Source organism: Podarcis pityusensis (assembly GCF_964106645.2).
Source record: "Podarcis pityusensis genome assembly, chromosome: 11".
NCBI lineage: Eukaryota > Metazoa > Chordata > Lepidosauria > Squamata > Lacertidae > Podarcis > Podarcis pityusensis.
In genome coordinates this window covers 52,068,532-52,094,962 of record NC_138036.1, presented here as the reverse complement: position 1 = coordinate 52,094,962, position 26,431 = coordinate 52,068,532, and the positions used below count along the sequence as shown (strand labels likewise).

At 42.4% G+C, this 26,431-nt stretch overlaps 1 long non-coding RNA gene across 1 annotated transcript; it reads left to right on the top strand.

Annotated features, from left to right (window-relative positions):
* Positions 1-9,569: 9,569 nt before the first annotated feature.
* LOC308458403 lies at positions 9,570-16,593 on the top strand. The gene is made up of 3 exons (XR_013977366.1): positions 9,570-9,724; positions 15,059-15,170; positions 16,311-16,593. It is a non-coding gene; the product is annotated as an uncharacterized lncRNA (long non-coding RNA).
* The last annotated feature ends 9,838 nt before the right edge of the window (positions 16,594-26,431 follow it).

Genomic DNA, 26,431 nt, shown 5'->3' with positions numbered 1-26,431 from the left:
CAACTGTATATCCTTGCTGAGTGAATAGTTGATCCTGAGCACACCAGGTGCCCACACACAGCAATTATCCTCTCAGCAACGACATACTTTCATGGTGCTACCTGCAGCAGTTTCGTTGCTACCTCATAGGGGTGAAAGGTGAGGCAGGAATTCCCCTCCCCCCCTTTCATTGTCATAATGTAACTGGTGACAGTTTCACATGCTATACCATTTCACTAGCCACCACTGTTGTCTTAGCTTCAGAAATGTATATTCTTCAGGCAGGTCACTGGACCCCAATGGTAGCAATATTCAGCTTGGTGAAACTATAGCTGCCTTAAAAAGGTAAAGAGACCCCTGACCATTGGGTCCAGTCGTGGCCGACTCTGGGGTTGCGGCGCTCATCTCGCTTTATTGGCCGAGGGAGCCGGCGTACAGCTTCCGGGTCATGTGGCCAGCATGACTAAGCCACTTCTGGCAAACCAGAGCAGCGCACGGAAATGCTGTTTACCTTCCCGCCGGAGCGGTACCTATTTATCTACTTGCACTTTGACATGCTTTTGAACTGCTAGGTTGGCAGGAGCAGGGACCGAGCAACAGGAGCTCACCCCGTCGTGGGGATTCGAACCACCGACCTTCTGATCGGCAAGTCCTAGGCTCTGTGGTTTAACCCACAGCGCCACCCGCGTCCTTATATAGCTGCCTTAGGCCTTCACTAAAAATGGGTGTAGCGTCCTTTTAGTATTAATGTCTCTGACATCATTGGCTAGTGATCACCTGTGGCTCTTCCTATTCTACAGCCTTTAGTAGAGGTGGCCCATCCTGTTTTGCCACCTGAGGCAAAATGGGAATTGCTGCCCCTGGCCACTGGCCCCCAACACCTGAGGTACTTCCACTGCCTAAGGTGAGGGCTTCATCCCACCTTGGGACTCTGGCCTTTAGGCAACATTTTCCAGCTGGAGAACCACATTCCCTCATGGGGTACATTCCAGTGTCCGCACAGCAGCAGTGGGTGGGAACAGAGACAAAAGTGGGTGGGGGAACCAATGCCACTTTTACCTTCGTGAAGTAGGATTTTTACATTGGAATGGTCATGTTCTTTGGATGCCTGATTGTCGTCTTCCAAAGCAACTACTCTATTCCCAGCTTAAAAATGGAAAGTGTAATGCTGGTGGTCAACAAGACAGGTTTAAAGACTCTCAAGGCAAATCTTAAAAAATGTAGTATAAACACTGACAACTGGCCTGCGAGTGCTCCGACTGGAGAACAGCCTTCATCAAAGGTGTCATGGACTTTGCAGATGCTCAAACTCAGGACAAAAGGGAGAAATGTGCCAAGAGGAAGGCACGCTTGGCAAACCCTCACCATGATCAACTCCCACCCAGAAACCTATGTCCCCACTGTGGAAGGACGTGTGGATTCAGAATTGGCCTCCACAGTCACTTACGGACTCACTGTTAAGACCGTGTTCATAGAAGACAATCTTACATACATAGAAGACAATCAATGAGTGGTCACCAAAGAAGAAGGAGATTAAGTCAAACACACCTGTCCACACCGAGGCAAGAAAGAGGTACTATTACATTTCAAGGACACATTCCAATCAGGCAGCGGAGGAGGAGCAGAGGAGTACTCTAGGGAGAATCACTAGGGGTAGATACAGAGGCTTAGAGGACCTTATTTGACTCCTCAGCCTGAGGTTCTCCACTCCTGTTTTATTTTAATAATAATAATAATAAAATTCTCCACTTTGTGGCACAGCGATTTCAGAGTGGGCTACAGCTACAGTCACTTACAGCATGGCAGGTAATCCACAACCAGCCAAATAAAGCACCCACAATGACATGCTTAGATGACTCTTAGCCTGGAAAACATTGGCCACTTAGGACCATTCTGCACAGTTGCTCTGACCACCTGGTGGTGGTGATTTGGCTATTATTACCAGACTCGAATAATTTACGAAGACTAAAGTCTTGTACTCGCTTGGAAAGAGGTTGCGATCACATATGCTTAGGCATGAGATTGTAATACTCATAACCCCTGCTTCCTTTGATAAACTTCCATTAGCTCTCCTGTCCCTGTTTTCCATCTCTCCTTACAGACCTATTGAGGATTATGAAGGAAGATTGTGGAAGAAAACAAAGGAGATTGTAGCATGTAGGCTGTGCAGCATTTAAACAGAGAATGCCCTTTTTCACTCAGAAGAAAATCTTTCTTATCTTCATGTGCAGTCAAGGGTTCATTACAGGTTAAGGAAGGTTAAGACTGTATAAATATCAATTGCTGCAATGAGGAAGATTATGTTTATGTGGTACTGCTGCATTCACCAGGCATTTATGTTATGTTTCTACCTTGTTGGGTTATTCGGGACACATTGTTTAACTTCAGTGACGCTGAACATAACCTGATGTGCCCTCTTAAACTGCACTTGGAAGAAGGTCGCTCCATTGTGACCTGTTCAAAGAGCAACAGACTTTGAAATTCATTCATATCCTGTGTTTATATGCTCTGGTTCTGCCACAAGTAGCTTTTGTATTATTTACTATAGCATTCCTCTGGAACAGTGATGGGAAGTGTATGGATCTCCAAATGTTTTCTGATTGCTACTCATATCTCTCCTGACCACTGGCCATGTTGTTGGGGCTGATGGGAGTCACAGTTAAACAAAATATGGAGGGGCACAGGTTAGCTGAGGTGAAGTCTCCTCTGCTGAGCTTTAGGTACAAACATGTATTTTTTTTTTTTGAATTTTGTATCCTGAACTTTCCATGAACGAATTGTTGTAGACTCTTTACCTTCACCTCCTGTGAACTAGTGATCATTTTCATTTGATGGAGTGGTGACAAAGGCCAAAGGAAAGTGTTTTCCTGACAGATGCGTCATGAGTTCTCAACTGACCTTGGATTGGGATTCCTGCCTCAGGCAACGTCTGTCATTTGGTCCACCCAATAAGCACACAATGTTATTATTTGTCTTCTAGGGGCTGTGTCCCTGCTTGCATCACTTACCAACCCTGTCTAGCTTATGCTCCTCAGCCCTTCATGGTTCCCACATCTGCTTTCCCATCCTAAAACTCCTTTCTATACCCTCAATAACTCAGGTGGTTTGAGTGTAGTGCTGATGATGCCAAGGTTGCAGGTTCGATCCCCGGATGGGACAGCTGCATATTCCTGCATTGCAAGGGGGTTAGACTAGATGATCCTCAGGGTCCCTTCCAACTCTACAATTCTATGATTTTTTACACCTTGCCAAGCTCTCTGCCTCTCTTTGAATCTTGCCAATAAACCACCCCTCTCCCTTTGCACCTCACAAACCCCGCCTCCCCCAGCCCTCATGCTTCTAGTAGTGTGGACCAGCAAACCTCTTTATTCCCCTCCACCTCACTCACAGCAGCAAGAGCTATTATCTATGACAGCTAAATGGAAATTCCATTTTCAGAGGCACTATTGCTCTCTGCTACACACTTGAGATAAAGAACAGACCAAGACTGACAAGGTCTTCCAGCCTTGCTTGTCAGATATTGGTTTGCTAATGCTGGAAGCAGCGATAATATTCTCAATGCAATTTTGGCATGATCCGAAAGAGCTCTTTTGTTTGTAAGAACCCTGTTCCCATTCATCCTGACAAAAGCAACGAGGAACACGCCATTTCCATCTTAAAGAAACTGAACCGTACTGAAAGATGGCCGCTTGCCCAAGACAGCTTAATGAGCGTGTGCCATAATGGCCGTCTCAAACAGAGGGTTTCCTGTGTCCACATCACCAGCCAATAGATCACATGACTCCGACAGATGAATGCTCGCTTCTTATTCTCAGGTTCAACATAACATTTCCGATGGACTTCCCTCTCCTATGTTCAAAGTGGGACATCATAATCTCACCAGAAGCTCTCCTTTTCGTTGGGGATAATGCAGAAGGAAATTCCCAGGTTTCAAAAAAGGTTATTTATGTATGCCACTACTGTGGTCCATGTTTTGTTAGCCACAAAATGGAAAACAAGAGAGGTCCCAACTAAAGAAGAATGGCAACTTAAGCTGATGGATTTGTGGACTTAACATATAGAACAAGACGAACATACATTTAGAGAAGATTGGAAAATGTTTATTGAATATAGGGGAGGAGGAACTGTATACACCTGAAAACATTAGCAACATTAAGAAAAATTCAACAGTATAAATAAGTTCTGATGGATGTAATAATGGAATACTGAATGGTTTAGTTTATGTAAAATATGAAGGGATTTGTGACTTGCAAAATGAACCATGGAAAGAGAAGAAGGGAAATCATTGATATTTTAAGGATGTTTAAATGAGTATTCTAAATTGTAAAACAGAAAATTTAATAAAAATTATATATAAAAAAGGAAGAAAGTGGGACATCATAATCTCACCACTTTTCTTCATGCGTGTTGTATTCCTATTGTCATGCTCAGCTTGGTACATGCATGAAACAGAAGAGATGATGGTCCAAAAGACCGTGGGAGAGAGAATGCTGGTGGATCGGTCGTGGAAAAAGAAGATCAACCACAATTCTGGGAGTTCTGGATGCATATGCCAGAAATAATATCCAAGGGAAAGTAATGATATCACACACTGTTTCTGCTTTCGATCTCTCTGGGGATTGCATCTGCAGAAGGTAACAACCAGTGGTTCATTGCATTCCAGTAAGACCGTACATGCACAGGCCATATGCTATCTAATGCATCTTGCTGAAAGATTAGAACCTAAATGCTTATACGTCAATGCATATTGATTGATGTAAAGTAGTATGATGGGTGCAACCTTGATTTGCTTTGCAGTTAAGCAGTAAAATTCATCAAAGCGTGAATTCTGCTGTGATACAGCTTCTTCTGTTTGCATAAGGAAAATGGCTCAAGCAGCAGAGAGGCATCTAAAAATACACACAATACTCCAGAAATAATCAGGAAATAGAGAAAGCAGAAGCAGGTCTGATATGGCCAGCCAAGACACGGCAAACCTAAGATATTTACATGATTGAGTGAAATATACTGATGGAACTTTATACAGCCGATAGTTGTTATACTACCTGGAGTCTTCATGCATCTCTAGTGGGTTGTAGGCTGATTCCAAGTGAGTCCTTGAACAAACATGCTGCAGTGGATTGCTCCTGTTCAGGGTGCCAGCCAGCCAGCTGTGCGATGCTTTCCTTATGTACACAAGAATGCACAATCAGATCACATGGTCACTGTTGCTGTACAGGATTCATGTACCCCAAGCCAAGTAGATGGTGAAAAGAGCAGGACAACAGAAGAATCATAGATCTGTCGTTCCACGGGCTCTGCCGACATGCGAACTGCTCAGGTTCCATGCTGCTGAACTTCATTGTGTTGCTCAACTGAATGCACCGAAGTGACTCGGACAAAAGCAGATGAGGTCTGCATAACTTTGCATGAGCTGAGCTGCACACAGAGGCAGCCGTGTGGCAGAGAATCGGTACAATCCCAAGTGCTCAGGACATATTCGTTCCAATCACAATTCAGCTCAAGGGGCCTCTAGACAAATGTAGCGGCTGGTAGCCTTAGATGCTGATGATAGATGTCCCCATCAATATGAAAATATGCATCCATTTCATTAGGGCCCAGATGTGCATGTAGAACATGGCCTGAACAGAGGAGATTGTACGTTTAGTACAGTGGTGCCCCGCAAGACGAATGCCTCGCAAGACGGAAAACCCGCTAGACGAAAGAGTTTTCCGTTTTGGAGGTGCTTCGCAAAACGAATTTCCTATGTGCTTGCTTCGCAAGACGAAAATGTCTTGCGAGTTCCTGCGGGGTTTTTTTCCTTCCCCCCCCCCTTTTCCCCAAGCCGCTAAACCGCTTATCAGCTGATCGGCTAAGCCGCTTAACAGCTGATCGCTAAGCCGCTTATCAGCTGATCGTTAAGCCGCTTATCAGCTGATCGCTAAGCCGCTTATCAGCTGATCCGCTAAGCCCGCTATGCCGCTAATACTGTAGCGCTAATCCGCTAAACCGCTAATGGGCTTGCTTCGCAAGACGAAAAAACCCGCAAGACGAAGAGACTCGCGGAACGGATTCTTTTCGTCTTGCGAGGCACCACTGTATAACGTTTTTCCAGAAATATATATATATATTTAACTGAATTTGGTGGGGTGTGATTTATTGTTGTACATATTGTCCCTCCATGAGAATGAATTCTTGAAATGTTAGCCCCAGGAACTGCAAGGAATCCTTGGGAAGACAGGCCTCACAGTCTTCATTTGAGAGGTGGAGAAGGATGACTGAATTAATGCTGTAACTTCACCAAAAGTTATTTCCAACCTGTGGATAATCCAGCAGAAGTGAGAGCTTTAAGACCGTTCTGAATTTCCCAAATAGCAAACTATGACTAAACTGCCAGGCCATTGTTCTTTTTCCTCCGGAGATGTAAAACAAACCATAGCAACCACTCATGCTATATAAACAGTTATGATAAACCTGCATTTTCCTCACTGAACGTGGCACAAGGATTATGACAGCTGAACGCCTTCTTGATGCAGAGCTGCTTAAAAAGCAAGGTTCTTTACATCACAGGAGAACGTAAATGAAAGAAGCAGCTTCATCTTCTCATCCCCTCCCCTTCCCCTGCTTCTGTTTGACTTTTCCGATTCAGCAGTGAATGCTGAAAAGTCTCTGGGAAGGGAACTTCAGAAGAGATCCCAAGATGAAACTACTAAATTAGAACATATCAAGAAGTTTGATTCTATTCCTCTGGGTCTGGATCACCGCAATATTTTCCTGTCCCACTTAGAGATGCAAAGGCTTGGAGGGGAAAGTGGGGGAAATTGTGAGGAAATCCCCAATTTTTCTGTTCCCCCATATACAGAATGAGTCCTTTAAAAGAGGCCCCATGGACACAGGGTACACATGTTTCATGGGGCCGCTTTTAAAAGACTCATGTTTAATAAAACGTTAAGCATTTTTTTAAAAAATAAAATTTCCCAAGCACGACTGCCTTCCAATGTCTTCTAAAGGTTGTAAGGTAATAAGGTGAAGGACCCCTGGAGAGTTTTGTTTTTTTTAAAAAAAATATTTATTAAAATTTCAGAAGAAAAAGATTACATTAATAAGAAAAATAACAATGAAGAAAGAAAAATACAAAGTACAAAAAAGAAAAAACATTTAAAAACAATTCCATCTTTTCATCGCTTCTCTTACATTTACTTGTTTCCCGGACCTCCTCATACCTCCCTCTTTTGTATTCCAATTCAATTTGTTAGTCCATCAATTCCTTTCCCTCCTTTTTAATCCTGATCTTTACTCTTGATATATTATAACATTAAATTTTTACGTATTAAAAACCAATTTTTCCATATTCTTTTATACCAGTACAGCTAGAAACCACTTAACTTGAATCCAACATCATTCTAACATTCATTAATTTTGCAATATTTCTGTAAATAGTCTTTAAATTTCTTCCAATCTTCTTCCACCGACTCTTCTCCCTGGTCTCGGATTCTGCCAGTCATTTCCGCCAATTCCATGTAGTCCATCAATTTCATCTGCCATTCCTCCAGTGTGGGTAAGTCTTGTGTCTTCCAGTGCTTTGCAATAAGTATTCTTGCTGCTGTTGTAGCATACATAAAGAAAGTTCTGTCCTTCTTTAACACCGATTGGCCGACTATGCCCAGGAGAAAGGCCTCTGGTTTCTTCAAGAAGGTATATTTAAATACCTTTTTAAATTCATTATAAATCATCTCCCAGAAAACCTTAATCCTTGGGCACGTCCACCAAAGGTGAAAGAATGTACCTTCAGTTTCTTTACATTTCCAACATTTGTTATCGGGCAAATGATAAATTTTTGCAAGCTTGACTGGGGTTATGTACCACCTGTATATCATTTTCATAATATTCTCTCTTAAGGCATTACATGCCATAAACTTCATACCTGTGGTCCACAACTGTTCCCAGTCAGCCATCATTATGTTATATCCAACGTCTTGTGCCCATTTAATCATAGTAGATTTCACCGTTTCATCCTGAGTATTCCATTTCAACAGCAAGTTATACATCTTTGACAAAATCTTAGTTTTGGGTTCTAACAATTCTGTTTCTAATTTTGATTTTTCCACCTGGAAGCCGATTTTCTTGTCCAAATTGTATGCCTCCATTATCTGATAATAATGAAGCCAGTCTCGCACTTTGTTTTTAAATTTTTCAAAACTCTGCAGTTTCAATCTATCTCCATCTTGTTCTAAAATTTCCCAATATTTCGGCCATTTGACCTCCATATTGAGCTTTTTCAGAGCTTTCGCTTCCATCGGTGACAGCCACCTTGGGGTTTTATTTTCCAATAAATCCTTATATCTTATCCAGACATTAAACAATGCTTTCCTGACAATATGGTTTTTTAATGCTTTATGTGCTTTGACCTTATTGTACCACAGATATGCATGCCATCCAAATACATTGTTAAAACCTTCTAGATCCAAAATGTCAGTGTTTTCAAGAAGCAGCCATTCTTTCAACCAGCAAAAAGCTGCTGATTCATAATAAAGTTTGAGGTCTGGCAGGGCAAATCCACCTCTTTCCTTTGCATCTGTTAGTATTTTAAATTTTATTCTGGGCTTCTTGCCCTGCCAGACAAATCTAGAAATATCTCTCTGCCACCTCTTGAAACAGTCCATTTTGTCCACAATTTGCAATGTTTGAAACAAAAACAACATTCTAGGCAATACATTCATTTTTACCGCAGCAATACGGCCCAGAAGTGAAAGCTTCAAATTTGACCAAATTTCTAAATCTTTTTTCACTGCAGCCCAACATTTTTCATAATTATCTTTAAATAAATTCCCATTTTTTGCTGTCATGTTAATCCCCAGGTATTTAACTTTCTTAACCACTGTTAAACCTGTCTCATTCTGAAACCTCTCTCTCTCCATTGGTGTTAAATTTTTCTCTAAAACCTTAGTTTTTAACTTATTCAATTTAAACCCTGCAACTTGACCAAATTCTTGAATCAGTTCTAGAACCCTTTTGGTACTAGATACTGGCTCCTGTAACGTCAGTACTAAGTCATCTGCAAATGCTCTCAATTTGTACTGTTTGGCTCCGACCGACCCCTGGAGAGTTAAGTCCAGTCAAAGGCAACAATGGGGTTGTGGTGTTCATCTCACTTTTCAGGCAGAGGGAGCCAGCGTTTGTCCACAGACAGCTTTCCGGGTCATGTGGCCAGCATGACTTAACCGCTTCTGGTGCAACAGAACACCGTGACAGAAACCAGAGTGCACGGAAATTGCGTTTACCTTCCTGCCACGGCAGTTCCTATTTATCTACTTGCACTGGTGTGCTTTCGACCTGCTAGGTGGGCAGAAGCTGGGACAGAGCAACGGGAGCTCACCCCGTCGCGGGGATTCAAACTGCTGACCTTCTGATTGGCAAGCCCAAGAGGCTTGGTGGTTTAGACCACAGCACCATCCGTGGCCCGAATAAACAAGCACACAATCACTGATAGGTACACCTGCCATTGTGAGGCTCAAAGTGATGAAGATGATGCCTCCTCAGCTCTTGCCATTGGCTGTGGGTTTCTTGTGATGTCACAAAAGCACTTGGCAACTGAGTGGATATAAAGGCAGGCCAAGGGGAAAGCCCTTTTTTATTTATAGCAGGACACACCTGGCAATGGATGTGACATTCAGCACTGCCCAGGTTTCTTCCACTTGGAGGAGGCAAACTGGTGAATGGAAGGAGGCAATCCTCTGGCAGTGGGATGCTAGGGAGCGATAATAAGGCAAGTTTGCTTGCTTGAAGGCCGCTGGTATCCGCGATTAGAAGCTGGCGGACGTGCCACCCGTGTCCCTTTTAAAAGTTGTACTGTTACTTAGCTCCTTGGCTGAGGGGGGGGGGTTCACATAACTCCATACCCTCCAACATTTTTCCAATGAAAATAGGGTTTCCCTACCATACCCTCCAACATTTCCCTGATGAAATTAGTGACGTCCTGAGGAAAAAATGGGACATTCCAGGATCAAATCAGAAACAGGGATGGCTTCTGTAAATCTGGGACTATCCCTGGAAAATGGGGACACTTGGAGGGTCTGTTGTAGGAGTGTGGCATGCGAGAGCAAACAATTTGCAGGAGCAAATGATTAGTCGTAGGCTGAGGGGGGAATAAAAAATAGCTACAGATTTATTGGTTATACTTCACAGGCCTGTCATAAGGGCAGCCTGATTGATGCCTGGTGAGAACAACCATCTCAGTCTGAGTGAGCAAGTAAGTTTGTAGATGATTCATAAACAAACAAAAACAAACAAGGGGACAATAAAATACAACTCATATTTTAGCCAAATATATGTACATACACACATCCACATGCCAGCAGCCAGCACAGTAGACCAGCTTTCTCCAGTGTGGTGCTTTCCAGATGTTTTGGACTACATTTCCCATCAGCCCTTAGCCAATTGTAAGGGATTATGGGAGTTGTAGTTAAAACTTGTTGGGGAAGCTGTGTCCAGTGACTTGAATCAACAGCACAACATCACCTCCAATGTAACATTGCCAATATCTGGTCAGGCCAATCACTTGGTAGAGTCACTGGAAGCCTCCTGACAGGAAGTAGACAAAGTCCCTTCCTGTCTGACATTTAAGCTACTTTAAGAGCCTGAATGTAGTCTCCTTGGGGTTGCTGAAGTACAAGCTAGCAAATGTGACAATTGTTGCAGGATTGAACTCAAAAGCAGCCTCCTCTGTTCTCCACTCAAATTCATGTAGACTTTTTCATTACATAATTTCCCAGACTTTCTTTTCCGCCCACTAGAGTTGCTTTTGGGTCTTTGAACTCCCTTGCCTCCTTATTTAACAGATACAAGAAGTGATATTATTCACATGAAGTACCTCAGCTCTCATCATAATTTGGATAATTATGATAATCTGTTTCCCCGCTTTCCCCTTGAAAAACAAAACATTGTCTTTTAGCCCCAAATGTCCCCAGTCTCATGTACCTCTTCAATGAATGTGCAGCAAATATTCACAATCTTTGACATACATGCTTTAATGCTGCCAGATAACAAATTTTCTTCCTCCTTCCTCTCACTCAGTATCCTGTAATGATATCTTGGTAGGTGGAACCCGCTGAACCAGCCATGAACAAGTCAGGAACCAACAAGAGGCATCCAGGGGGACTTCCGGGTTGGCGCCACCAGCAATGGCAGAATTCCTCTGATCGGGAGTAATTTGCCTCGTGGAAATTCGGGTCTGGCCGCCACGGCGAAGGCGGAGACCCACTAAAAATCACAGGCGGGTGAAGCCTGTGAACGTGGGATTCGGCGGGCACCTTTTGCGCCTCCCCTACTCGCGGGGAAACCCAGTTTCGGGGATCCGGAGCGACGGGGGGTGAGCGGCGCGGTGCTTCGGATTGACTGCTTTTTTCCACGGAGTGAAGCCGCATAGCTGTTGCCGGAGAGCGCTGACTTTTTCCTGTGGACAATTTGATCTTAAAGCAACTACCCGTGAGTAGAGTGAAGAATTGGATTTTTAAATGTCTTAAGATAAGATAAGATAAGATAAGATAAATTTATTGTCATTGTCCGTATATACACAGTATACACAACAACGAAAATCAAACACCCACCCAAAGACCGGGTTCACATACACATTTGCACGTATCTCCAACACTCTCATCCTATTCAGACATAATCTATAAAAACATATCATACTCCAGAATGTAACATAACCTATTAAAGGCATAACATAACCTAAAAACCTGTCTCATTCCTTCCTACTCCCTGCTTGCTATTTCTTGCAACTGGCCCTGAGATCATTATTTAGTGCAATCAGAGCTCTTGGATAGAAACTATTCAGAAGGCGTGTGGTTCGTGTTTTCATTGTCCTATATCTTCTGCCCGAAGGCAACAGTTCAAAGAAGTTGTGAGCAGGATGGGTGGGATCTCTCAGGATATTGTGTGACTTCTTCAAAGTGCGAGACGTGAAGATCTCATCCAGGGTTGGTAGTTGGAGCCCAATAACATTCTGGGCAATTTTAATTATTCTCTGTAAAGCTTTTTTATCCGTTTCAGAGCTGCTCCCATACCACGATAATATACTATAGGTTAAGACACTCTCGATGGTACTGTGATAATAGGACAGAAGTAGGTGCTGAGATAGGTTCAGTCCCCTGAGCATTCTCAGGAAATACAACCTCCCCTGCACCTTCCTCACAACCATATTAATATTTGCAGTCCATGAGAGGTCCTCAGAGATGTAAATGCCCAGATATTTAAAACTACCAACCCTTAATTTGGCACCGAAACGGGGAGGCTCAAAACAGGAAGTCCACCTCCCCTTTTTGTAAAAAAGACTGAGGCAAAGAGGTTGCTAGCTAAAGTCTTGGAAAGCCTATTGTAAAGGACTAAATTCTCATCAGTAAAAAATATTAAACCCCCCTTGGAAGCAGGAGAAGAGGGGGGAGGCTTTGGATTGTGTATCCCTGCAGGAGTGAGTGAAGGAAGTTAAAATACCACCGTTCCGAACCTGGAAACAGGCTGCTAGTAAGACCGACGTGTCTTGGAAGGTTCATTGACAGCGAATAGAACGTTCAGTGACAGCTAGCATAAGAGAGATACATTGTTTCCATTGTCTTCGTCTGCACTTATAAAGGAGTAAGGAAAACTGAAACAACTTTATTGAACTTTATTAAAAAAGGAGGAAAGTAACTGAAAATTGAAACTAACTTTGGATTATTGAAACTCTGTTTAAAAGAGGACATACTGACCTATACAAATACAACTCGCTTTCCCCTAGTGGAAGCTTTTGAAATTGGTTACTTTATGAAAATGATCTATAGGTGGTACATGACCCCAGTCAAGCTAGCAAAAATTTATCATTTGCCTGATAATAAGTGTTGGAAGTGTAAAGAAACTGAAGGTACTTTCTATCACCTTTGGTGGACGTGCCCGAAGATTAAGGCTTTCTGGGAAATGATATATAACGAAATGAAAAAGGTACTTAAATGTACTTTCCCGAAGAAACCAGAAGCCTTTCTCTTGGGCATTGTCGGCCAACTGGTGTCAAAGAAAGATAGAATCTTTTTTATGTATGCTACGACAGCAGCAAGAATACTCATCGCAAAGTATTGGAAGACACAAGACCTACCCACTCTGGAAGAATGGCAGATGAAAGTGATGGACTATATGACACTGGCTGAGATGACTGGCAGAATCCGCGATCAGGGGAAGGAGACGGCGGAAGAAGAATGGAAGAAATTTAAAATCTATCTTAAGGACTATTATAAACTTGATGAATGTTAGAATGTCGAGGTTTTGAGAAAGAAAGGGTTACAGCGATATAAGATTAGACTGAAGGAAAGATTAAGAAGACATATGTTTGACAGAACTATTTAGAAGTTGCTGGAAAATTTTGGACATTGGGATGCAGAAAGGGGAGGTATGGGGGAGTCCGAGAAAGAAGGTTTATGAAAAAAAAGGTCATGAAACTATACGTGTTTGTATGTCTTTTTATATGTTTGTATTGTTTTAAAAATTTTGTAAAACCAATAAAAATTTATATATATAAAAAAAAAAAAAAGAAAGAAATTGGTTACTTTATAGGAGCTGGGCTAGGGGAATTTCCAGGTGCAAGATAAAAAAGTGTGAGACTTTGGAATTGACCTTGAATCTCTTAAGTGTTATGGCAAACGGAAAGGAAAAAACAGACGGGATGTCGACAGAGGAGGCCTTAGTGGCTGCATTATTGAAAATAAACGATTCGCTGGAACAACTCCACAAGAAAACAGATGCGATAAATGTGAAATTGGATGTTGCAAATATTGAAATTGATTCAACTGTAGAAATTTTAAATAACTTGGGACAAAAGGTGAATACCAATTCAGAAACCACCCAGAAACTGACACAGGAATCTACTTCGATATGGCAAACTGCAGATGAAGTCAGGGGAAAAACCCTTGCTGCTGAATCTAAAGCAATACAACAGGAGAGGAGAGTCCCATCCATACAAAGACAACTTGACGAGCATAAGTTGACATTCGTTATGATTCAACTTAAAGAAGAACAGATGAATTTGAGGACCAGAGCCCTATCTGAATTGGAAAAGGAAAGCTTGACAGAGTTTCAGGAGGCGATACTAACATTGGTTGAGAAAGAAAGGTATTTGGGGGTTAGTATGACTGCCAAAAATGTGAATCTGCTTAAGGATAACTGTGAAGGATGTTGGATTGAAGAGAAGGGGGATTTGGAAATATGGACAAATCAGAAGTTGTTACTGTTGGGCCAAGTTATTGTGGTGGGGATGAGGGCTGCTGTTTTGCTGGGGATGTTGCTTTTGTTTCAAACATTGCAAGCTTTGGATGGGATGGAGGGTCTCAGGAGGTGGCAGAGGGATGCTCCCAGAGTTGTTTGGCAGGGCAGGAAGCCTCGAGTAAAATTTAAGATATTGATGGATGCCAAAGAAGGAGGGGGACCTGCCCTGCCAGACCTTTAAACTTTGCTGTGAACCATCTGCTTTTTGCTGGTTGAGAGAATGGTTGCCTTTTGAAAACACTGAAGCGTTGGACAATGGCAGATGAAGTTGATGGACTATATGGAATTGGCGGAAATGACTGGCAAGATCCGAGACCAGGGTGAAGAGTCGGTGGAAGAAGATTGGAAAAAGTTTAAAGACTATTTATAGAAATATTGTAAAATTAAGGAATGTTAGAAAAATGTTGGAATGAATATATATGGCTTTAGCAGAAATGTCATAAGGAATTAAGTATAAATAGATCAATAGAAAATTAAAGGAAAAGTATGGCAAGAATGTGTTAAGATAATTATAGAACAGAAAACAGAGTAAGATGGAAAGGAATTGCTGAAACAAATAATAGAAGTGGAATACAAAAAGGTAGGTGGGAGGAGGTCGCTGGAAATAAGTGAATGAAATATAAGATATTGAAAATGTTTGAGGTGTTTTTAAATTGTTTTTGCTTGTTTTTGTTTGTTTTGTTAGTCCATGTAGCGTTTTTGTATTGTATTTGCATTGTTTTTTCTTTTTTTTCTTTTCTCTTTTTTTGTTTGTAATGTTGTGTTGGAAATGTTGAAAAAGGAATAAATATCATTTTTAAAAAACAAAAAGAGGCATCCAGAGTGGACCTGTTTCGTTAACTGGAGAAGAAATGGCTTTGCAGATGTCACCGAAGCTGGATACGGGTTAAGGAAAACTATCACTGTCTTCTTCTAATTAGCAGGTGAGGAACTTTTTATTCTTTCATTGGTAGCTAACCATTTCCTTGAAGGACATATTGCATTAGTGTGAAATCCAAATAAAGAACCAAAGTACTGTTCAGTTAAAATAGATAAGCCATCCTTCCATCCTGCAAAAGCATATTGTGACTTGAGTGTGATCCAGTATTTTGGGTTAGAGAAGGCATAGGCTTGGACTGGGCAATGGCCTTGCATGGGGGTTGGCGGTGCCACACGGGCAAGGTGCAAAAATGTTAGGGGGTGCAAAATTTCAACACCCGGTGCTGCCTCAATACAACTGTCCACTTTTGTTGCTGGGCTCTGTTGAAAATGGCTTCTCTACGCAAACCAGGAAGTGATCTCTCCAGACAACAGAATGATTCTTCTTTTCTTATCTCTGTGGCTGCCCACAAGCTGCCCCCAAACCGAGCCGCCCGCTTGGTGAGTCCCCTGCATGCTGTGCTAAACCAGCGCGGCACAGGGACTCACTGAGCGGCGCCGGAAATCGCATCTGCGCATGTCCAGACACCCAAAATCACTTCTGCACAGGCGTGATTTCCAGTGTCTGGGCATGTGCAGAAGCCATTTCCGGCATCGCGCTGCACCAGTCCAGCCCACGGACGATCTCCAAGGGAGTGATCCAGACCATGGCCGCTAAACCTTGCCGACCCCTGATCTAGAAGGCCACATAAACCTGATTGCAGCCAGTTCTAGCAAGCAATCCAAGGAAAAGTCTTGGCTGTGTTGCAGCAGACAGTTAAAGTGGAATAAATCCACAGTTAATTAGAAAGACTGCCCCCTTGCTTAATCAATCTGAGCAAAGCTGAAATAATAAACAAACACCCTGTTCTTAGCACATTTATTTTGAAGTTAACTCCCATTGATTTCAGTGCATCAAACTTCCAGGTTTGTGTGCTTAAGACTGCAGCTTAAGTACGAATTGTTCAAGGGTAATGACTTCCTTTTGGTTTAAAACTTTTTGCTGTTAATCTTTGGGTATTATTGTTGCTGTCAGAACTGATAGTTCTCTTTTTCCAGCTGTAACTTTACAATTTGATTAGGAACAAGAGGCAGTGTTGTCATATTGATTTGCTTATAGCAATAACAGCTTCTCCTCAGAAGTTTTTTCTCTCTCTTCATCACAGGGTGTTCTGTGTCTTCACAAGGTCGCTGTACAGAAGCATCTCCACAGTTAAGCTGCAATTGCCAACATAAACAGCAGAACTGCCGGATTCAGATGGAATATTCTAGAATTATAATCAGTATTTTGTACTCCAGAATATTAACATCCACATTACGTTACAGAAACTTCAGGCTCTTTTGAGCAACAAAAGATAAGCTTGCATTTTGTAAGTGATATTCATACATCGCATTGCATGTTTGGTTGGGTGTAGACTTTACTGAAAGAAAGGCAATGACGAATGGAAATCTTTCTTCTTTGTTTTAGCTACTTATTCTTGGTACAGTACTCTCACTCTTTAGCAAAGTTCTCGGTTCTTGACGGTATGTCTGTATTCTCCATGTATGTCTCATTCATGCTGGAGTCTCGGTTCCTGAGAGTCTGGTTTTCATTATTTACAAAAGAAAGCTTTAGGTTTCATGGCTGTGTCTACCAGTTTTACAACATGCATGCATTCCAGAGGAGTAGATGAGTCAGGCTGCTGTTGCAAAGCTAACAAACACCAACTGAATTAAGCTTTGGTTGCATTGATTCTCATGTATGGTACCAGCTACTGGGAGGAGTAGGTAAGACAAGAAACGGGCACAATGTATGCCACCAAAAGCATAAGGTTAAAAAAAAAAAGGTTAAGGACCCCTGGACGGTTAAGTCCAGTCAAAGGCAACTATGGGGCTGTGGTGCTCATCTCGTTTTCAGGCCAAGGGAGCCGGCATTTGTCCACAGACAGCTTTCCAGGTCATGCGGCCAGCAGGACTAAACAACAGAACAGCATGACAGAAACAAGAGTGCACAGAAACGCCGTTTACCTTCCCACTGCAGTGGTACCTCTTTATCTACTTGCACTGGCGTGCTTTCAAACTGCTAGGTTGGCAGGAGCTGGGACAGAGCAATGGGAGCTCACTCCATCCTGGGGATTTGAACCGCCGACCTTCTGATTGGCAAGCCCAAGAGGTTCAGTGGTTTAGACCACAGTGCCAGCCGCGTTGTGGTCTAAAGCAGTGGTGTCCAAACTTTTTTCAAAGAGGGCCAGATTTGATGAAGGGAAGGGCTGTGAGGGTCGGCCAAAGGGCCGACCAAAGTTGTTGACCTTTTTTTAGGATTGAGGCTGTTGAGGGTTTTTTGGAATTTTACCCCAGGCAATAAACTGCCACAGGGGCTGGATTGAACCGACTGGTGGGCCGGATTACGCCCCCGAAACGGACTTTGGACATGCCTGGTCTAAAGCATACCCTCCAAGTGGGCCTATTTTCCAGGGATAGTCCTGGGATTATGAAAGCTATCCCAGTTTCTCCATGGCCTCCTCCCTTGGTCAGCTTGTAGCCCGTAGTGGTGTGGTTTGGTTCATTTTCCTTGCAGACTGGATTTGCTTTTTCTATTTCTTATGGGTTCAGCCCTTCTCTGCTTACAAGGGCTGACCTATTCATGGCAACAGAAGCTGCATATTGATGTGCACATTCTTTGCATATGTAGATCTGCTCCTTCCATCTAAATGAACGAAGCCACTGCAATGGAGGGGGGAATTTCATGTGTGCATTGGAGCACACAGAGAGCTGTAGATCAGGATGCATTTATATTGTTCTTATAAGCCAATGTGATTTAACCTGATTTAACCCCCGGAATTGCAGCGTTTCCTTGGTTCTGAATATCTGTATCTGTTTATCTGCTTCCTTTGTGCACAGTACAACTTGATCCTGCAAGTTCATGCTAATTTCTAGTGCATTTATCAAAAATCCAAAATATAGTATAACCTAGTTGTCAGGAAGGCAGGTGTCGCCGTAAAAGTTCTCCAGAACAGATATATATATATAAAAGTAGCTCTTCATCAAGGCTTGCAATCTCTTCATTCTTCCCAGGTTGTAAGGAAGAGGAAGTAGTGGAGAATGGAAGCAATAATGAAAATAAGTTTTAACAACATGGGCTAAATTGAAGCCTAGCATTTATTCAATTACAATGAGAGAGGGAAGGCGGGAGAAATGATTGCCGGAAAGTGTAATGTACTTTGCCAGCCCTTGCACAGTAGTGACTAAGTTTGTCATGATTGAGCATTCTGGCTCATGTATGAATGGCAAATTGAATTCACGCTGCTGTCATAATCATTCCTTTAGAGCTTCACAGGAAGGCAGGAGAGGGGAGTGATTCATTCAGAGACAGTACTGTATTCTGGGGGCTGTACAGGTAATTACGCTGAACACAGAGACAGAATTTCTGAACTGCATTAAAAACCAATAACACAAAGACAACCCATAAAGAAAAAGAAGAAAAGAGTGAGGCTTTGTACTGATCTGTTTGCAATAAGGGACTGAACACAGTGTTCTCAGGAACAATGGAACTTAATAGGTTTAGGGCACAGCGATGAAGCATCTTGGTGCATCTGTGCATATATTAGACATGAAGTTCAATGCTTTCTGGACAGGCTGGTAAAACCAACTGAGCCTTTGATCAGATTCAGTTTAATCCTTGGATTGTTTAAGGTATTCCTATGTGAATTTTGTTTGGAGGGAAGGAAGAGGAGGAATTGAATTTCATCATTCACAATTTAGCTCACATTTGCTTTCAGGGTTACAGATGGTCTGTAGGGGCCACTCCTACTTGTTGCATTTCTAATGGATTCATTAGGGAATTGTGTTATCAAGAACGAACAGGAAAAGAGCCCGAGCATTTAAACCAATTCCTGTACTTTATAAGGGCCTTCTCGGTAGTGGCGCCCGCCCTGTGCTACGCCCTCCCATCAGATGTCAAGGAAATAAGCAACTATCCTATCTTTAAAAGACATCTGAAGGCAGCCCTGTTTAGGGAAGGTTTTAATGTTTGATGCTGTATTGTTTTTAATACTCGATTGGGAGCTGCCCAGAGTGGCTGGGGAAACTCAGCCAGATGGGCGGGGTATAAATAATAAATTATTATTATTATTATTATTATTATTAATCAGTGTGATTATTACACAAGCTGTTTAAAAGGCATCAAGGTTTATGGCATCTGTAAGGCAAGCAGTTGCCATGTAAATTACCTACGTGCTCCTTTTAGTCTTGGCTGCGATGCAGTAAGAGCTCAGGTCTGTAAGAGCACTTCCATTTCACTGTACATGGATTATATGAAGCGCAGGTGAGATAATCGAGCATGTGCTTAGTGAACAACAACTTGAAACATCTGCCTTATTAACAATGTGAAAGACCATCTCTTTTCCCTCCCCCAATTGTTCATCAACATCCAGTTACCGCTGCTTCCTCTGTTCCTGAAAGTAGGCTAGTCACTGAGACTATCAGTATAAATAATGTTACTCATCGAAGAGAGCATCTCACATCACTATGCAGAATAATCTGTCAGGCGTTGTTGCTGTGTGTTTACTATGGGCCTCAACCCAGAGCGGATGTTTCATTGAATGAATGACTGTGATAAGGATGGATTTAAATGTTAGCTTAGCACAATAGGATAGTTTCAACAAGCACCTACACATTCTCCTCCGTTCAAACAAGCAAAAGGCACCATCAAAAGAACACATTTCAGAAGAAGAAGAAGAAGAAGAAGAAGAAGAAGAAGAAGAAGAAGAGCAAAACCCGTCAGGAAGAAGGAAAGCAGGGCCAGTTAGAGGTTCAGCTTGGGGAGAAGGGGTGACATGGAGAGAGCCCAAGGATCAGGTAGAGGGGGCTTAAGGGCAGGATTTGGCATTGGGTCTGATGATGATGATGATGATTTATTTATACCCTGCCCATCTGGCTGGGTTTCCCCAGCCACTCTGAGTGGCTCCCAATTGAGTATTAAAAACATGATAAAACATCAAACATTAAAAACTTCCCTAAACAAGACTGCCTTCAGGTGTCTTCTAAAAGTCAGATAGTTGTTTATTTCCTTGACATCTGATGGGAGGGCGTTCCACAGGGCGGGCGCCACCACTGAGAAGGCCCTCTGCTTGGTTCCCTGTAACCTCACTTCTCGCTGTGAGAGAACTGCCAGAAGGCCCTCGGAGCTGGACCTCAGTGTCCAGGCTGAACGATGGGGGTGGAGACGCTCCTTCAGGTATACTGGGCCGAGGCCATTTAGGGCTTTAAAGGTCAGCACCAACACTTTGAATTGTGCTCGGAAACATGCTGGTTCCACATCCCTGCACGAAGAGCTATTGACTGAGATCATTCCCAAGAAGAGCGTTGGAGTGCTCCTCCAATTCTAAGTACTATTATTCTGGGCTTTACAAAGACAAGCAAATCACCAAATTAGCATGGCATTTCCTCTTGGTGCATACAAAAATAACATGCAACAATACAGTCATTTCAAGAGGTTGAAATTCATGCAGGTTGGTTCTACAGCTCGTAAGGTACAGTACAAGATGGTGCTGCTGTTTGGAGACTCTCCTAGCCTGCAGAGTTCATTGATTTCATGCCTTCTCCACTGCAAACTAGACATACGATGCTGAAGTCCCAAATCCACTGGGCAACTTTCCTAGCAGGTGAGTGTTGAGGGCCTGGAAAGGGCAGAGTGAAAATAACGAAAAGTCGACAGACTTGTCTTACTGTGAATCATTGCACCTTTGCAGTTTTTCTTGTCTGACTGGACACAGGACGGAAATGAAAGATAAGAAAGCAGCTTACATATAAGCTATCCCTTCCCATCCTAGTTTCAGAAGCCCGAAATGTTCTAAGCAAGTGTCACAAAGGCATCAAAGCTTTCAATGCTCCCTGAAATGAAGGTACGTGTTTGACCTGTGGGTGTGCCTGTCTGGCTTGTGGGTATGTAGTTCTCGGTGGTTTACCAAGTAATGACATTTCTTATGATTTTGCTTTCAATGAAATCCAGGAAAGCAAGACACTACCAGAGTGCTGAGATATTTCTAAGCTAGGGACAATGAATCAGTCAAATTCATTTTCTCTCATTTTCTCATTTTTTCCCCATCTGAAGTTCATTTCTCCACATTTTCCTCATCAGATTTGCTTAAAAGAAAAAAAAAACCCTCATTGAAATTCACCAGCATTTTTGCAATAATTTCTCCTAATATGCATGGTTTCATATGCAATTTTGTCCAATGGACACATTTTTTTTTGCAGAAACAATTTCACCAAATATAGTTCACATTTGAATGTTACTTTCCAACAATGTATGCATTTCTATGAACACTTTACTCCAATAGATTCATTTCTATGCACGTTACTTTGCTGGAGAAGGGCACTGCAAAAAATGCAAAATTCATGCGTGAATCTTCACGCTCTCTGTAGAATATGTGAATTAGGTAAGTTCGCCTTTAAATGTGAACTGAATCAAATTTCTCTCCCACCTCTATTCTAAGTCAGTGATTCTTGGTTATCGAGGTCATTATTTTCTGAGCTATTTGCCCCATTTATTGCTTTGTCTAAGGACTTGGTGCTGTTATCTCGCCTGATATTGTGATCCCTCAGGCAGGTGTGACAAATGGATGGCTCTGTCTTCTAACTCCTCCCCCTCAAGGCGTGATGGTACTTAAATAGGTCAGTGCTGGTGGGACATGGAGAGACTATCTCAGCTAAAACAGCCTGGAGCCGAATGGCTGGCCGGCTATTCTGCTTTCCCTTTCCTCCCCTCAGAGCAAGATGTCTCTTAAGAATTTGAGAAATAACTGGGGGAGGGAGACTTGATCAATGTCCCTGGATTTGCAGCCTGCCTGTAACTGCAGAAATAGGAATGGTACAGGCCCCTGGCAGAACTGGTAGGCTTCATGTGGCTGGGTAGGCTGCATGGGCCTAGCCATAAATAAAAAATACTTAACAATGGGCCATGCTTACTGAGTGTGTACAGAAAAATTGCATTGGGAAAAGGAGGGGTTTGAGAAGGAGGTGCTGAAAAAGGTTTTCAGCAAATCTAAAAAAACCACACCACACCCTTGCATAATAATAATAATAATAATAATATATTTATACCCCGCCCATCTGGCTGGGTTTCCCCAGCCACTCTGGGCGGCTTCCAACAGAATATTAAAATACAATAATCTATTAAACATTAAAAGCTTCCCTAAACAGGGCTGCCTTCAGATGTCTTCTAAAAGTCTGGTAGTTGTTTTTCTCTGGTGGGAGGGCGTTCCACAGAGCAGGTGCCACTACCAAGAAGGCCCTCTGCCTGGTTCCCTGTAACTTGGCATCTTGCAGTGAGGGAACCGCCAGAAGGCCGTCAGCACTGGACCTCAGTGTTTGGGCAGAATGATGTGGGTGGAGACGCTCCTTCAGGTATGCTTCAATTTAGAAAAATAAAATAAAAAGGCATGTTCTTTGAAATTTTGCAAAATACACCCATGAAAGGTACTCCCTGATACTAATTTGTTTATATAACTTCCTGGTTTTCAAAGGACTGAAGATTTTGACAGATTTTTCAGAGCACTTGAGGTCAAATGAAAGTAATTTAAAACAAGTGCTGTTGGGACATTTCATTCTGAATCTGCTAAACCGAGCCAGACGGGGATGATGACAGGTGGGTGTCTTGCCCACCTCCATCATAAATCCTGGCCACACTCACAGTGGGCTGCAAGTTTTGGTGGCTTGATCTGCTAGTGTACAATGTGATTGTACAAGGTGAAAGCCTGTCCTAGTTTTGAATACTTTACTGTTTTGAGATATCTTGATTACGAATTAGCTGTGATGACCATATGAACTTTCTGAACAGTGGAATTATTATTTTGTCTACTTAATGATATATTTTGGATCTGCCATTTCTATTGGCAGAGCAGTTTTTTCTGGTTTTCTTTATTTCTCTGACACACACCCCGATCAAACTTGCAGTAATTTGGAAATCATAGCTGATTGTCAGAACGGACTCCCCAACCCCTAGAATTGCAGAGCTCATAATAACAGCGAATTTAAAAAGTAACAAGTACATACTCCAGCCACAAACTTCACTCAAGCATGGCTAAAAGTATGTTTCCTCCAAATCTTAGAAATAATTGATTTGAATCCTATAGCTCATCAAACCAAAACCAGCATGGCTGTAAACAGTCATATCAACGATAGCAAAGCAAACCCTGATGTTAGATAACTCCAATATAAGGATTGTATAAAGAGGAAATAATGCATTCTAAGAGAGTCCTTCTGACTTAGTGAGTCAAATAAAAGTTTTAAATTCCATTAGAAGGAGCAAATCCTGCAATAGCAAACTCAATGCATTAGTAAACTCAATGCATTCAGAGAGATGCCAAGGTTGGCAGAAGTACAAAAATCTTTAAGGTGAAAACCCTAAGGAGGCAAACCCCCCAAATATTTTGATGAGGATGGAAGATGCTTTGTGGGCTTGGAATAGTGACTGGCTGTTGGAAGGGAAAACCAAAGCATGGGGAAAGTAATGGAGTATCCTAGGAAAGGGAATGCAGTGGATGTAGCCTACCTTGATTTCAGCAAGGCATTTGACAAGGTGCCCCATGATTTTCTTGTAAAGAAGCTGGTAAAATGCGGTCTTGTCTATGCTACCACTCAGTGGATTTGTAACTGGCTGACTGACCGAACCCAAAGGGTGCTCATCAATGGTTCCTCTTCATCCTGGAGAAAGGTGACTAGTGGGGTGCCACAGGGTTCTGTCTTGGGCCCGGTCTTATTCAACATCTTTATCAACAACTTGGATGATGGACTCAAGGGCATCCTGATCAAATTTGCAGATGACACCAAACTGGGAGGGGTGGCTAACACCCCAGAGGACAGGATCACACTTCAAAACAACCTTGACAGATTAGAGAACTGGGCAAAAACAAACAAGATGAATTTTAACAGGGAGAAATGTAAAGTATTGCACTTGGGCAAAAAAAATGAGAGGCACAAATACAAGATGGGTGACACCTGGCTTGAGAGCAGTACATGTGAAAAGGATCTAGGAGTCTTGGTTGACCACAAACTTGACATGAGCCAACAGTGTGACGCGGCAGCTAAAAAAGCCAATGCAATTCTGGGCTGCATCAATAGGAGTATAGCATCTAGATCAAGGGAAGTAATAGTGCCACTGTATTCTGCTCTGGTCAGACCTCACCTGGAGTACTGTGTCCAGTTCTGGGCACCACAGTTCAAGAAGGACACTGACAAACTGGAACGTGTCCAGAGAAGGGCAACCAAAATGGTCAAAGGCCTGGAAATGATGCCTTATGAGGAATGGCTAAGGGAGCTGGGCATGTTTAGCCTGGAGAAGAGGAGGTTAAGGGGTGATACAATAGCCATGTTCAAATATATAAAAGGATGTCACATAGAGGAGGGAGAAAGGTTGTTTTCTGCTGCTCCAGAGAAGCGGACACGGAGCAATGGATGCAAACTACAAGAAAGAAGATTCCACCTAAACATTAGGAAGAACTTCCTGACAGTAAGAGCTGTTCGACAGTGGAATTTGCTGCCAAGGAGTGTGGTGGAGTCTCCTTCTTTGGAGGTCTTTAAGCAGAGGCTTGACAACCATATGTCAGGAGTGCTCTGATGGTGTTTCCTGCTTGGCAGGGGGTTGGACTCGATGGCCCTTGTGGTCTCTTCCAACTCTATGATTCTATGATTCTATGATTCTAGGGCATGGCTGCCTTACTGGGGACCCTTAATAGGAACACTCCAAACTCCCCATTTTGTTGCAGGTCCCACTCCTGCTGTCTAACATCAAATGTCCACCCGATATTAAATACTGCTAAATATATGGTGACACATTACTCGTTAGCAGACGTCAAAGTGACGTTGAATGCTGGACACTGAATTTAAGCAAACAGTCATCCCGTAATCTGCAGGGGGTGATTCTAAGGGGGATTTATCGTGGAAAAATTTGTTTCAACCCTTGTCCAGATGTCATCAGCTCTCCGAAGTGAACTCATTAAAGATATATAGCTGGTTCTGAAAGAAAAGCTTACGATTAGAAAAAAAGGTCACTGCTTGAAAGCTTACTATGAAAGAATGCCTTCATTTCTTCAACAGCCAGGAGATGTATCATGTAGTTATGCTATTCAGACAACAGGCCCTGTCATGGGCTATTAATATTACACCGTCCTGCTAGAAATCACAGTTGATGAAAATTTTGCTGCGTCGTGCGCACTATTAAAAATAACCTGACACATCTCAGCATTGTCTTTTTTAAGAAATCCGGGTTGCTTGCCAAAGTCATGCACAAAAGGAGAAACCTAGATAGCATGCCAAAGAACAGAAGCACAGCTGAAATACTCTTTAAAATGTGCATGGGGGCGGGGAGAGCCCATAAGTACACAACACTTTGTTGAAAGGGCTCAACAAGATGCACAGAAAGTCTTTGTCATATCCTCCCTGCCTGCAGAAGGCAAGCATCTCAGGGAGAAAGGGACTAGTCCAATCCTCTTGTGCAAGGAATCCATTTTTGTGTGCCGGCTTTTACATGTGGAAGAATCCAGAGCATGAGGTCCCCATCACAGTCCCAAGTGGTACGGTCCAAGGAGGACAGCATCCAAACAGCTGATCCTAAAATAACATCACCCCTACCTCCAAGTAGTGCTCTCTTAACTCAAGCCTTTTGGAATGTTAAGCAGTTGGCTTGAAGAGTTTTGAAGTACATTACGAGTCCAAACCTTTTCTGGAGATTAAATACTCTCCAGACTCTTACATTAGGTCAGATTGCAAGCTTACCTAAGTGGCTAATGTTCTGAAGCTGAAAATTAGTTCTTCATTTATGCTGTTGGAGGATATCTATCTGATCTTTCAAGTACCATAATGTAACAGAGAGGGAGGGAGATAAATATTAATTTATACATTAATATTGAATGCAACAAGTTGAAAGATATGGTCTCATATACCTGTTAAGAAAGATACATGTTTGTTTTTTATTATTACCATCCTCATAGCAGAAATTTGATAGGTATCAGATCACCAACAAACACCAAAGAACACATTGCATATCCAATGTTTTGTGCTGTTTCATATAATATGTATTTATTGTGCCCTAGTATTGAATAACATCTCTTACCAAAATCAGATCATGTCCTACTGAGAAATGGAGATACAAATCTGTTTCTTGGGAGGAAAATACAACAGACAGTATAATATGTAACGGTGGTAAGGATTTTCAGTTCAGAGGATGTCATTTGGAATCAGAGCCTGAAGGAAAATAATGTTAAATCTTGGAGATGAATATTCTAATCATGCTGGTCAAATTACATGG